Here is a 14,671-nt window from a genome sequence, read left to right as displayed (position 1 = left end):
CCTTAGAAGTAGAAAAGAACTGTATTGTGAGAATGATTTAAATCCCTATGCTTTGATCCTGGTCAATAAAGGCCAGTAACTTTCCTTTGTATGTTATCACTTTCAAAGACCTCTCGTAGTAGCAACATTGATGTAACCAATAAATGAAACTTATTTTCAAATGAAAAGAGCCTCTTCATTGTTGGAATATCCATGAACCCTACGCTGACACAACGGAAGCCAGGATTATGAAGGGTGTGGAGAAGATGATAACAGCTAGCAAAAAAGAGCTTAAGAAGGATATTAGAGATCTTAAAAAAGAAGCTGAAGATTTTAAAGATGAACTGGGTATGGTTAAAAACAGAGTCAAGGAGGCTGAAGAGAAAGTTGATATTCATGCTTCCACCTTATTAAAACCAAGAGAAGGTAACAATTCATGACTGCAGATTAATGGAAACTCAAGTGTGTCTGAGAGGAATACCTGAAGGGGAGGGAATTGATTTAAAGGATTATTTGGTGAAAATAATTGCTGACTGAGTTTTTGGGGGGTTTTTTATGTCAGAAGGAAGATTAACTCGTGCAAGATCTCATTCTTTGGACAAAATGCAACGCCAGTTTGATACCATGTGTCAGCTTGTGTTCAAATCGATACTAACCAGATTGCTTGTATTCTTATATTGCTTACTAACCTCATGAGCTGTGACTGTAATTCAGCTATGCCAGGGAATGAAAACAGGGATGAAGGGAGCCTGGCGCCAAGGGGCTGTAAAAGGTATTTGAAGTGCAGAGTTATGCAGCCCGCTCGGCCGCCCCAAGGCCAGAAGCGGAGATGGGAGGACAGTGTTGACTGGCAAGCAGAGATATCAGTGTGTGAACCTCACACCCCTTAGAAGTAGAAAAGAACTGTATTGTGAGAATGATTTAAATCCCTATGCTTTGATCCTGGTCAATAAAGGCCAGTAACTTTCCTTTGTATGTTATCACTTTCAAAGACCTCTCGTAGTAGCAACATTGATGTAACCAATAAATGAAACTTATTTTCAAATGAAAAGAGCCTCTTCATTGTTGGAATATCCATGAACCCTACGCTGACACAACGGAAGCCAGGATTATGAAGAGTGTGGAGAAGATGATAACAGCTAGCAAAAAAGAGCTTAAGAAGGATATTAGAGATCTTAAAAAAGAAGCTGAAGATTTTAAAGATGAACTGGGTATGGTTAAAAACAGAGTCAAGGAGGCTGAAGAGAAAGTTGATATTCATGCTTCCACCTTATTAAAACCAAGAGAAGGTAACAATTCATGACTGCAGATTAATGGAAACTCAAGTGTGTCTGAGAGGAATACCTGAAGGGGAGGGAATTGATTTAAAGGATTATTTGGTGAAAATAATTGCTGACTATTTAGAGGAAGATCCTGAAAAATTTAGAAACATGCTGGAGAGTGTCTATAGAGTTAATTCATCATATGCAAAAGACAAAAGCCTACCAAGAGTTATAGTTATAAGACTAAGGTCCAAGGATATGGCAGGAAAAATTCTAAATAAAAGTTTTCAAAAAGCCCTGACAGTAGAAGGGAGTAGAGTCAAAATAATGAAAGAGCTGCCAAGACAAGTGATAAACGACAGGAAGAAATACAAGAGATTAATAGAGAAGCTGCGTGCAGAGGGCACGAGATACAGATGGATACTACCCGAGGGTTTGGGCTTTGAACAACGTGGAAGAAGGATTACAATAAGGAATGGGCAAGAGATGTAAAGGTTTTTTTTAAGAGAATAAAGACTCTGCATCATAATGGAGTACAAGTTATTATCCTGGAATATAAATGGACTAAATTCACCACAAAAACGAAAAGCAACATTTCATTGGATTAAAAAGCAAAAATGTAATATAATTTGTTTACAGGAAGTTCATATACAATAAAAGAATTATAAATTTTTGTGGAATAAAGAATTAGGATTGGAATTTTTTTCATTGGCGGATCAAAAGAAAAGGGGTGTGGTCTTTTATATTAAAGAACAATTAGAACCAACATTGATATTTAAAGATAAAGATGGAAGCTATATAGCAGTGGAAGTGATGATGGATGCAAAGAAAACGTTGTTATTAGAATTATATGCGCCCAATGGAGCGAAAGATACTTTTTTTAAAGACATTAATCGACAGTTGGATGAAATGTCATATGACCAGATTCTGATGATGGGTGATTTTAATGGAACAATACAAAATAATATAGATAGATCGGGCCAAAAGAGGAATGAAAGAAGAAGAAGAAGAAGAAGAAGAAGAAGAAGAAGAAGAAGAAGAAGAAGAAGAAGAAGAAGAAGAAGAAGAAGAAGAAGAAGAAGAAGAAGAAGAAGAAGAAGAAGAAGAAATTGGATTTATATCCCGCCCTCCACTCCGAAGAGTCTCAGACTGGCTCACAATCTCCTTTATCTCCCTCCCCCACAACAGACACCCTGTGAGGTGGGTGGGGCTGGAGAGGGCTCTCACAGCAGCTGCCCTTTCAAGGACAACCTCTGCCAGAGCTATGGCTGACCCAAGGCCATGCTAGCAGGTGCAAGTGGAGGAGTGGGGAATCAAACCCGGTTCTCCCAGATAAGAGTCCGCACACTTAACCACGACACCAAACTGGATAAAGAAGGAAGACTGCCAAAATCATTTTTTGAGTTGGTTAAACAAGAAAGCTTGGAAGATATTTGGAGAAAATTTAATCCTGAAATAAGAGACTATACTTTCTTTTCAGCAAGACATAATTCTTTTTCCAGAATAGATATGTTATGGGGCTCTAAAAGCTTGGGCCGCATAACTAGAAAAGTGGAGATTCTACCAAAGGTTTGTGCAGATCATAACCCAATATGTTGGATTACAAAATTGCAAAAGAAAACAAGAAGATGGAGAATAAATGAGGACTTGCTACAAGATAAAGATATTGTGACTTTTCTAGAAAAGGAAACTATTTTTATTTTTATTTATTTATTTATTTATGGTTTATATCCTGCCCTTCCCACGAAAGTGGCTCAGGGCGGCTCACAACAGATAGTCAAACATAAAATTAAACAAGTATTTAAATATATAAACATTTAAAACATTTAAGACATTTAAAACCTTAAAAACATTAAACATTACAACAGTATGTATAACAGGAGTCTGGCAAAGCTACATTTAGTTTCTCATATCAGTTAGGTGTAGGCTAGCCGGAAGAGGGTTGTCTTACAGGCCCTGCAGAACTGAACAAGGTCCTGCAGGGCCCTCACCTCCTCCGGCAGCTGATTCCACCATGTAGTGGCCATAACAGAGAAGGTCCTGTCCCTAGTAGATTTTAGGTGGGATAACAAGAAGATTTTGGGTTCCCAATCTCAGTACTCTCTGGGGAACATGTAGGGAGAGGCGGTCCTTCAGGTAGGCAGGTCCCAGGCCATATAGGGCTTTAAAGGTAATGACCAGTAGGACCATTGCAGTAATGGAAAAAATAAATCTGGGAGAATATTTTATAAGAATGACGAAAGCAATATACACGGATCAATATGCAAAACTGTGTAAAAATGCAGACCTTACAAAAGAAATGAAGGTGAGCAAAGGTACAAGACAAGGATGTCCGCTTTCACCAAAAGCTTGTTTATAATGACTCTTGAAATTTTAAGGCAAATACAAGATGACAAAGAGATAGTAGGATTGAAAATTAGAGGATTTTCTTATAAATATAAAGCAATTGCAGATGACATTGTGTTCATAACTGAGAATCCGATCCAAGTGATACCTTTGTTGATAGCTAAGATAAAAGAATATGGAGAAATGGCAGGACTATATATAAATAAAGAGAAGTCAAAATTTTTATGCAAAAATATGCAACCAAATAGACAGAAAGAATTGCAGATTTTGATGGGATGTGAAGCTACTCCTAAAGTTAAATATTTAGGTCTAGAAATAACTATGAAGAATATCGATTTGTATAAAAACAATTATGAAAAGTTATGGTGCAAGATGGACAAAGATATGATGAAATAGAATAGACTTAATTTGTCTTTGTTGCTGCAATTAAGATGAATATTTTGCCAAGAATAATGTATTTGTTCCAAACTATTCCGATTGTGAAAGATAGCAAACAATTTAACAAATGGCAAAGGAAGATTTCTGAATTTCTATGGGCTGGGAAGAAACCAAGGATTAAGATGAAAATTTTAACAGATGCTAAGGAGAGAGGAGGTTTTCAACTTCCAGATTTAAGACTGTACCATGATGCAGTTTGTTTGACATGGATAAAGGATTGGATAATGCTGTTAAATAAAAAACTTTTATTGTTAGAAGGTCATGGAAACAAATTCGGCTGGCATGCTTATATGTACTATGGGAAAAATAAGATGGACCGTCTTTTTTCTCACCATTATATTAGAAATAATTTACTAAATACATGGATAAAATATAAGAAATATGGTGATGAAAGAAAGCCGCTTTGGATAGTGCCAGCAGAAGTAATAAAAATAACAGCTGAATCTGATGAAGACAGAGGGATGTCATATAACCAACTGCTAAAGATTCAAGGTGATAAAGTTGATTTAAAATCTGCAGAAGAGTTAAACAACAAGTATGACTGGTTTCAAATGCAACAAGTAAAAAGCTTGATGGAAAATGATATTAAATCTGTTGGAATTAGACGTGAGCAATGGAATTGGAAAGGGTTCTGCTTGGAGATAATGAAAAATTAATATCAAAAATATATAAATTATTGTTGAAATGGTCTACAGAAGAAGAAGTCGTAAAATCTCAAATGATTAAATGGGCAATTAATGTAAACAAGGAAATACAAATGGATACATGGGAATATCTTTGGAAGAACTCGATGAAAATATCAACATGTCAGAGTATTAAAGAGAACTGTTTCAAGATGATGTATAGGTGGTATAAGACTCCGAAAAAACTGGCAAAGATGAGTAAAAAGATGTAGGATAGATGTTGGAAATGTAAGAAACATGAATGTTCTTTTTACCATATGTGGTGGACTTGTGGAAAAGCGAAAAAGTTTTGGCAGATGATACAACAAGAAATATCGCAAATTTTGGGATATGATTTTAAGAAAGTAGCAGAGACTTTTTTATTGGGACTACAAATGGAAAAATTTCCAAAAGAAGATAGAACTTTTTTTTTTTTTTTTGTTTTAAACAATTTATTGGTAGCATATGGTTACAAAGCTTATCTAATTCCTTAATTTTTTCTTTTTTCACATTAACCCATATGACATTTCCATCCCCCCTCCCTCCAATGTTGACTTCCCCGAGGTTATAAGTTCAAATCCATACTAAAGGCACTTCTGACTGCTCAAAGTTCCATATATATATTCTTACAACTAAAAAAATGTCCAATATTTCTTTACTTTCCAAGTTTTCTCCATATATCCTTTAAATTTTCTCCACTCCCTTTTGAATATCTCTAAATCATAGTCTCTTAGTGTTCTGGTTAATTTGTCCATTTCACACCACGATAAAACTTTCATGGTCCATTCCCATTTCTCTGGTATTTTTTCTTGCTTCCAAAGCTGCGCGTACAAAGTCCTAGCAGCTGATAACAGGTACCAAATTAAAGTCCTGTCTTCTTTTGGGTATTTTTCTAATTGTAATCCAAGTAAAAACGTCTCTGCAATTTTCTTAAAATCATAGCCCAAAATTTTGGTGATTTCTTGTTGTATCATCTTCCAGAATTCTTTCGCTCTTTCACATGTCCACCACATATGGAAGAAAGAACCTTTATGTTTTTTACATTTCCAACATCTATCCGACATTTTCTTACTTATCTTAGCCAATTTTTTCGGAGTCATATACCACCTATACATCATTTTAAAACAGTTCTCCTTAATGCTTTGACAAGTTGATATCTTCATTGAGTTCTTCCAGAGGTGCTCCCATGTTTCCATTTGTATTTCTCTATTCACATTAATTGCCCATTTGACCATTTGAGACTTTACTACTTCTTCTTCTGTAGACCATTTCAATAATAACTTATATACTTTTGATATCAATTTTTCATTGTCACCTAACAGGACTCTTTCCAGTTCTGTTTGTTCTCGTCTAATCCCCTCTGATTTTATGTCATTTTCCATCAAACTTTTAATTTGTTGCATTTGAAACCAGTCATAATTGTTATTTAGCTCTTCTGAGGTTTTTAATTCAATTTTGTCTCCTTGAATCTTAAGCAGTTGGTTATATGACATTTCTCTTTTTTCTTCAGAATCGGCTGTTATTTTTATTACTTCTGCTGGCACTATCCATAATGGTTTTCTCTCGTCCCCGTATTTCTTGTATTTTATCCAAGTATTTAGTAATGTATTTCTGACATAGTGGTGAGAGAAAAAACCATCCATTTTATTCTTCCCATAGTACATGTATGCATGCCAGCCGAATCTATTTCCGTGAGCTTCTAACCACAGAGGTTTTTTGTCTAACAGCATTATCCAATCTTTTATCCATGTCAAACAAACTGCATCGTGGTATAGTCTTAGATCGGGAAGTTGAAAACCTCCTCTCTCTTTGGCATCCGTTAAGATCTTCATCTTAATCCTTGGTTTCTTTCCGGCCCAAATGAAATCAGAGATTTTCCTTTGCCATTTGTTGAATTGTTTTGCTTCTTTTACAATCGGGATGGTTTGAAACAAATACATTATCCTTGGCAAAATATTCATTTTGATTGCAGCTATCCTGCCCAGTAAGGACAAGTTGAGTTTATTCCATTTCATCAAATCTTTGTCCATCTTACACCACAGTTTTTCATAATTGTTTTTGTATAAATCAATGTTCTTCATTGTTATCTCTATTCCAAGGTACCTAACTTTGGTTGTGACTTCACAACCTGTCACCTTTTGTAGTTCTTTTGTTTTATTTGGTTGCATGTTTTTACAGAGGAATTTCGATTTCTCCTTATTTATGTATAATCCTACTAGTTCTCCGTACTCTTTTATCTTAGCTAACAGCAGTGGTGACACTTGAACCGGATTCTCCATTATGAACACTATATCATCTGCAAAAGCTTTATATTTATAAGAGAATCTTCTAATTTTTAGACCTTCTATTTTTTCATCTTTTTGAATTTGTTGTAACAAAATTTCAAGAGTCATTATAAACAACAATGGTGATAGCGGGCATCCTTGCCTTGTTCCTTTACTCACTTTCAATTCTTTGGTAAGGTCTGCATTTATACACAATTTTGCATGCTGATCTGTATATATTGCTCTTGTCATTTTTATAAATTGTTCCCCTAAATTAATTTTTTCCATTACCGCAAACATAAAGTCCCAATTTAAGTTGTCGAAGGCTTTCTCTGCGTCAACAAAAAATAAGGCCACTTCTTTTTCCGGGTGCTTTTCATAGTATTCCACAACATTAATAACAGCTCTTACATTGTCCCTTATTTGTCTTTTAGGAAGAAATCCCGCTTGGTCTTTGTTTATAAAGTTGGTCAGGTATTGTTTCAGTCGCTCTGCTAAAATTCTTGTATAGATCTTATAGTCATTATTCAACAATGAGATTGGTCTATAATTTTTTACGTTTGTGCTATCTTTATCTTCCTTAGGAATCAGAGAGATTACAGCTTCCCTCCAGGTCTTTGGGATTTTCCCTTCTTCTCTTATCGTGTTTAACAACTTCAACAGTTTGGGTGTTAATTCATCCTTAAGAGATTTGTAAAATTTTGACGTGAATCCATCTGGCCCTGGAGCTTTACCCTCTTGCATTGCTTTTATTGCTGCTTCTATTTCAATTTTCTCTATTGGGTCATTTAATATCTTTTTCATATGTTCCGTCAAAGGTGCCACCTGAATGTTTCGTAGATACTCTTCCACTTTTTCTTTACTTACATTCACACCCTTGAATAAATTTGCATAGTATTTAAAGAATTCTCTTTTAATTCCTTCTTGATCCACTACTATTTTCCCATTTGCCATGATTTTATTTATAGTCTTATTTTCTTTCCTTTTTTTTAATTGCCAGGCCAGGTATTTACCAGGTTTGTTTGCACTTTCAAACGATTTCTGTTTCAAATTTTTTAAATTCCATTCTAGTTCTTTATTCAGCAAATGTTTAACTTGGGATTGTAATATCGTAATTTCTTTTATTAATTTTTTCTTCCCTGGTCTTTTTTTTAAGTCCTTTTCTTTTTTATCTATTTCATTTTGCAGTGCTGACAGCCTTTCTTCTCTTGCTCTTTTGTCTTTATTATTCAATGTGATTAATATACCCCTCATTACTGCTTTATAAGTGTCCCATACTGTTGGATATTCCATATCATCCGTTTCATTTATTTGGAAGAATGCTGCAGTCTCCTTTTCTAAGAATGATACAGTGTCTTTATTTTGTAGTAAATCCTCATTAATTCTCCATCTTCTTGATTTTCTTTGCAATTTTGTTGACCAGCATATTGGATTATGGTCCGCCCAAACCTTTGGAAGAATCTCAATTTTTTTTGTTATGAGGCCCAAGCTTTGGGAACCCCACAACATGTCAATTCTGGAAAAAGAATTATGCCTTGCTGAGAAAAATGTATAGTCTCTTACCTCAGGGTTGAACTTTCTCCAAATGTCTTCTAGATTTTCCTGTTTAATCAACTCAAAGAAAGAATTGGGCAGCTTCCCTTCTTTATCATTCTTCTTTGGACTTGATCTGTCAAGGTTGTTTTGTATTGTCCCATTAAAATCGCCCATCATCAATACCTGGTCATAAGTCTCTTCGTCCATTTGTCTATTTATGTCTTTAAAGAATTTGTCTTTCGCTCCATTGGGTGCATAGAGTCCTAGTAGTAACGTTTTTTTCGCCTCTATCGTCACCTCAACAGCAATATATCTTCCTTCTTTGTCTTTAAAGATTAATTTTGGGTCAAGTTGTTCTTTAATGTAAAAAACCACCCCTCTTTTCTTTTGCTCTGCTAGTGAAAAAAATTCCAACCCCAAATTTCTATTCCACAAAAATTTACTGTCCTTGCGTTGTATATGAACTTCCTGTAAACAAATTATATTACATTTTTGCTTTTTAATCCAATGAAATGTTCTCCTTCTTTTCTGTGGTGAATTTAGTCCATTTATATTCCAAGATAGTAATTTGTACTCCATTATGATGTTGGTTCTTTATTTTCTTCAAAAAAGCTATGCATCTCTTGTTCGCTTCTTATTGTAATCCTTTTGCCATTTTGTTCAAATCCAAGACCCTCTGGTATTATCCATCTATATCTTGTGCCCTCTGCACGCAACTGATCGGTTAGCTTCTTGTACTTTTTCCTATCGCTGATCACTTCTCTTGGTAGCTCTTTCATTATTTTAACTCTGCTCCCTTCTATTGCCCAGGCTTTTTGGTACCCTTTCCTCAAAATTTTCTCTGCCACCTCTTTTGATCTTAATCTTATGACGATGTCTCTTGGCAGACCTTTATTTTTCGCATAAACTGAGTTGACTCTGTAGGCACCCTCCAACATACTCTTAAATCTGTCAGGGTCTTCTTCTATGTACTCAGTGATGATATCCACCATATAGCCTTTTAAGTCTGTATCTTCTTTTTCAGGTACCCCTCTTAGACGCACTTGTGACTCCAGCAACTTACAGTCGTGTATTATGACCTTTTCTTGAATTTTTAGCAAGGCAGAGGCCTGAGTATCCACTTTCATCTCTACCTCTTTCACTTTATTTTGAGTCTCTTCCTTAAAATTCTCTATCTCCTTCTTAAGGTCTCCAACTTCTTTTTTAATATCTTTTTTTATTGCCAAATGCAATTTGTCCATAGCTTTTAACATTTTTGCCTCCAGAGCGTCAAATTGAGCCTGCATCTTGTCAAATGATTGGGCTCTTGCACGTGTTGTTCTTTCTACTGACATATAAAAAATCACCAAACCTTAAAAAAATCCCCACATAAAATTTAGCATCCAATCCAATAGCTTAGAGCCAGTTCTTTCAGATGAGACTAGTTTCGTTTTTCTCCCTTCTTCCTGAGCAAAGATATTGAATTTTAACAATTTTGACAGTTTTTCTCCCTTTTAAAATGGCAATCGTTATTTCTCTATGGTACAGTTCCAGCCTAGAGAGGTCTCTCTTCGTCTTTCTTGATCTGAGTCTTGGACTCAATTCCTTCCTAGTTCAAAGGTCGGATGTCACAGCTCTTGTTGTCCTTATAGGCTCTGATTTATTGTCCAGCCCCTTTTAGTTTCACTTCCTGTCACAGCTTAGACTGATCTCGTGTCTAGTCTCGCAGTTTTTTGAGCTGCATGAAGAAACCGCAACCACAAAAATCCACAACAATATGTCTTTTCTCCAAAATATCTTTGAAGGCAATTGTTTTTACGACGTTCAATTTTCACAAGCTGAATTCTTTTCCTGCTATGCCCCCCCTCAGCTCAGTTCATTCTAGGTTCTACAGTTTATGGGCATATATACACGGCAACTCTCTTTTCTTTCTTCTGCGTCACCAGCCTCCCATTGCCAACTTTCACTCTTATCTTGAAGGTTTTTTTTTTTTTTGCTGTTGTTCACATCCAAAGCCACAGAGCTCAGCTTAACAAGGTAAAAGTTTTTTTTTTCCATTCAATTATGCTTTGCCTTCGTCTGTTATTAATCCACTCAGTGTTTAAACTATATTCAAAGTCTCTCAGAGTGAAGATAAGAATGATGAGTCTACCTTTTAGATGTTCTCAACTCCCCCGGCTGTTATTTTCTTGCAATTAAAATCAGTCCTTCTAGAGTGCTTGGATTCCGACAGCCTTAAGTGACCGAAGTCACTTTAGAGTCACTGCAGACGATGGTTGACAAATTCCAGTACCGGACATCAAGAAATGAAGGAGTCAGCTCCCTGACTGCTCCAGTTCGATATCAACAGCATTAAAGGAAGATAAGTCGTCTTGGGTTAACCCTTGCCTAGGGTTAATGAGCATAGACCTTATCAGGGGTCTTTAATACCCTGAACAGTGACAATAAAATCCCCCTCTGTTAGGGAGCTGCAGACTGTCTTCCAGCCAAACAGGAAGTCCCAAAAGAAGATAGAACTTTAATTTGGTACTTGCTCTCAGCTGCTAGGACATTATATGCGCAGTTATGGAAACAAGAAAAAAATACCAGAGAAATGGGACTGGATTGTGAAAGTTTTATCATGGAGTGAGATGGATAAACTAACAAGAATTTTAAGAGACTATGATTTGGAAGTGTTTAAGAGGGAATGGAAGAAATTTAGAGGATATATAGAAAAAGAGTGGAATTTGAAAGGACATTGGGCAATTTCTTAACAATGAATTTAAGAAAAAGGAAAAATTGAACTTTGATGGTTTAAGGGTACCTTTATAAGTGAACTTAAGTATATAACATCGGCGGAAGTCTAGTAAAGGAGGGAGGGGGGATTAGAAAAATATCATATGGGTTAGGGATTGTAACGATATAATTTGACATTGTTACCATATGCTATTAATAAATTGTTTTAAACCCTATCTATCTATCCATCCATCCATCCATCCATCCACCCACCTACCCTACCCTACCCTAGCCTCCCACTGGCTGAGCAGTGTGTCACTCAGTCTCCATGGAGAGCAATCCCACTCTCCAGCCCTAGGACAGATGAGGATTGGGCCGCTGGAGAAGCTGCCTTCGTGTCCTATTGGCCTGTCCCACTGAGTCCTCCATATTCCCTCAGTGACTGTTGCCACGCAACCATAGTTGCGTCCTGTCAGATGAATATAATGCCATAGAGTCTATCCTCCAAAGCAGTTATTTTCTCCAGGGGGAAAGAGAGATCTGTTGTCTGGAATTCAGTTGTGATACCTGGAGATCCTCAGGATTCACCTGGAGGTTGGCTGCCCTAGGCTTGGCAGCACCCCCTGGGTGACTTGATGCAACTTGATTGGCATGACTTAACTAGGCCTGGCTGCTTGCTCCTGTTCAGCAGCAGCCCCCTTATGACAGCCAGTGTGGTGTAGTAATTAATGCTTCAGAGCAGGGTCTGATAGACCCAGGTTCTTGCTGTGAGAGCTGACTAGGTGATTTTGGACCAGTCACAGACTTTCAGCCTAACCTACCTGTCACAAGCAGGAGATCAGGGAGGGCCTCTATAGGCTGCCACCACTCCGGTATGGGTCTGTCTGAGAGGGTCTAGAGCACCCACCCAACCCCTCTCTTACTTCTCAGCAAGCACCTTTTATTTGCGACCAAAGAGGTGTGCAGACCCAGGCAGCATAACAACAATACTTTCGTTATAAGTGCTCAAGAATAAACAAGTGGATTGTAAAACATTTAGTGTAACAGTGAACACAGAAAAATAGTAAAGGTGTACAAAGAAAAACAAAAGCCCTGACACAACTATACATTCCCTTTCTTCTGATTCCAACTGACTCACTACTCTTTGGATGAGGGAACTCTTGTGCTGCAGGGATGGGTGGGAGTGAATGTCAAGGGTTGGGGGTTGGGAAGATGACAAGGGTGGAATGGAATGGATGCCAACAGTTTGGTGTGTGGGTGGGAGGACAGGGTGGGGGGAGTACTGGAGTGCCAGGGGTGCAGAGGAAGAGGGAAAGAAGTTGAGATAAAGCTAATTGCTTCATTCCTTCTTCCCCTATCAATCCTCCCATCTCTCTCTCCTATCCCTTATCTGACAATCTGCCCCATCTCTTTTGTCTCCATTCCTTCTTTGACTACCCTCCTCTGATAACCTACTACCCATTTCCCCATTTTCTTCTATTCACTTTCCAACAGCTGCCTTCTAAACATGACTTGTCTCCTTCTATCTTTCCTTTCCCTCCCTAGCCCCCTATCCGGGCCAAGACTGGGGCACTTGTGCAGAGCCTCCTTCTACAGCCCATTGCATTTCTTCCAACAACAGACCTTATTTCTAGTGTGTATGTCTAAATATACATAGAGATATATAGATGCATATTTCAAGGCAAGCTTGAGTTAAACTAGCAAGTGTACATCTCCAGTTGCTAGTTTAATTCTAACTTGCTTTGAAAATGATTTTTTCCCATAACCTTAAAGGGGTGGGGAATGGAGAAAGTGTGCTTGAATAAATGTGTGTTGAAACTCAAAAGCTTTTATTTACCAGGAAGGAAGGTTCACTGAGGTATAAATAACTGGAAGACTGAGGGGGCAGGTGTGTAGGCTGTTCAATGGGGCTCTTTACTGCAGCAGGACTGAGTAAGGCCACTTTGAGTCACATACACTACACAGCAACTTGTTGAGGTAGTATAAATTCTGCTCCTGCAGAAAACTGGTAAGTGAAGCACCCAAATTACAGTGCTCACAATACAATTCAGGTCCACTGACAGTCTCTGTGAAACGATTTCTGTGCCAACTTCTCCATCCTGCCTTCTAGAACGAGAGTGCCATCCATCACTGTTATGCTCTAAAGGCAGCCATTTTGCACACAGAATATGATCTAGATTGTGCCACATTGGGGCAGGATGGCAGCTCCATTTCTGGATGACACCACCACCAGCCACAGTGACCCAACCTTATTTTATTTATTCATTTTATCGAATTTATATCCCACCTTCCTCTGACGGGCTCAGGGCAGCTAACTACAGTTAAAACAAAATATTAAAACAAAATATACAATAAAATCATTCATACATTTTACAATCATTAAAACCAAGATGAACTGTGATGTTTCTAATTATTCTGATGTTCCTTGTTTAATTATATTATTTAAGTGAGAACTGTTGGTGCCTTCAACTGCTAAAAGCAGTTTTAAACAATTCCATCTTACAGGCCTTGCGGAACTGTGGCAGGTCCCACAGGGCCCTGATGTTTTCAGGGACGGTATTCCACAGAGTGGGGGCTATTATGGAGAACGGAGTCAAGTTTCTTTCGGTTGGAGGATCTTAAGGAGGTTTTGGGACCCCAAACATAGTGCTCTCTGGGGCATGTTTGAGGAGAGGCGGTCCCGAAGGTAGACAGGTCCCAGGCCATATAGGGCTTTAAAGGTTATGACCAGCACCTTGAAGCGAATCTGGAATGCCACAGGCAACCAGTGCAATGTTTCCAGCACAGGTTGAATGTGCTCTCGTATAGGTAGCTCCATTAACAACCTGGCTGTTGCATTTTGCACCAGCTGCAGCTTCTGAATATGAGTCAAGGGCAGCCCCATGTAGAGGGCATTATAGTAGTCAATTCTCAAGGTGACCGTTGCATGGATCACTGTTGCCAAGTCACTGCGCTCTAGGTATGGAAATGTCTTATCCACCTAAGATGATAAAATGCAGATTTGGCAGTGGCTGCTACCTGGGCCTCAGGCTCCAGGAGCACCCCTAAGCTCCTGAACCTCGAAGCTGCCACTAATGGCGCCCCATAAAAGGCTGGCAGAGCGATCTCTCTACCCAGACCGCCGCAACTTAGGCACAGGACTTCTGTCTTTGCGTGATTCAATTTCAGTCAAACTCTGCCTGAGCCATTTCACTATGGCTTGCAATGCCAAGTCTCGGTCTTCCAGGGTGCAGCTGGACTGACCACCCATCAATAGATAGAGCTGGGTGTCACCTGCATATTGGTGGCAACCCACCCCATATCTCTGGACTATCTGGTATGGGGGTGCATGTAGATATTATATAATATCAGGGAGAGAACCGCCCCCCTGAGGCACACCACATACCAAGGGTGCCTCTGGAACAACTGCTCCCCTATAGCCACCCTTTGTCTCCAGCCTTGGAGTAAGGAGGTAAGCCACTGAAGGGCAGACCTCCGAATCCCCATGTCG

The 14,671-nt window shown here is 38.2% G+C and overlaps 1 protein-coding gene across 1 annotated transcript in view; it reads right to left on the bottom strand.

Annotated features, from left to right (window-relative positions):
* SNAPC4 (small nuclear RNA activating complex polypeptide 4) overlaps positions 1-14,671 on the bottom strand; it is a 109,901-nt gene that overhangs the window by 32,245 nt on the left and 62,985 nt on the right. The window lies entirely within an intron of this gene.

The sequence above is a fragment of the Heteronotia binoei genome, chromosome 12, assembly GCF_032191835.1.
Source record: "Heteronotia binoei isolate CCM8104 ecotype False Entrance Well chromosome 12, APGP_CSIRO_Hbin_v1, whole genome shotgun sequence".
NCBI classification, from domain to species: domain Eukaryota; kingdom Metazoa; phylum Chordata; class Lepidosauria; order Squamata; family Gekkonidae; genus Heteronotia; species Heteronotia binoei.
Note: the sequence above shows the minus strand (reverse complement) of the source record. Positions and strands in the feature narration are given on the sequence as shown.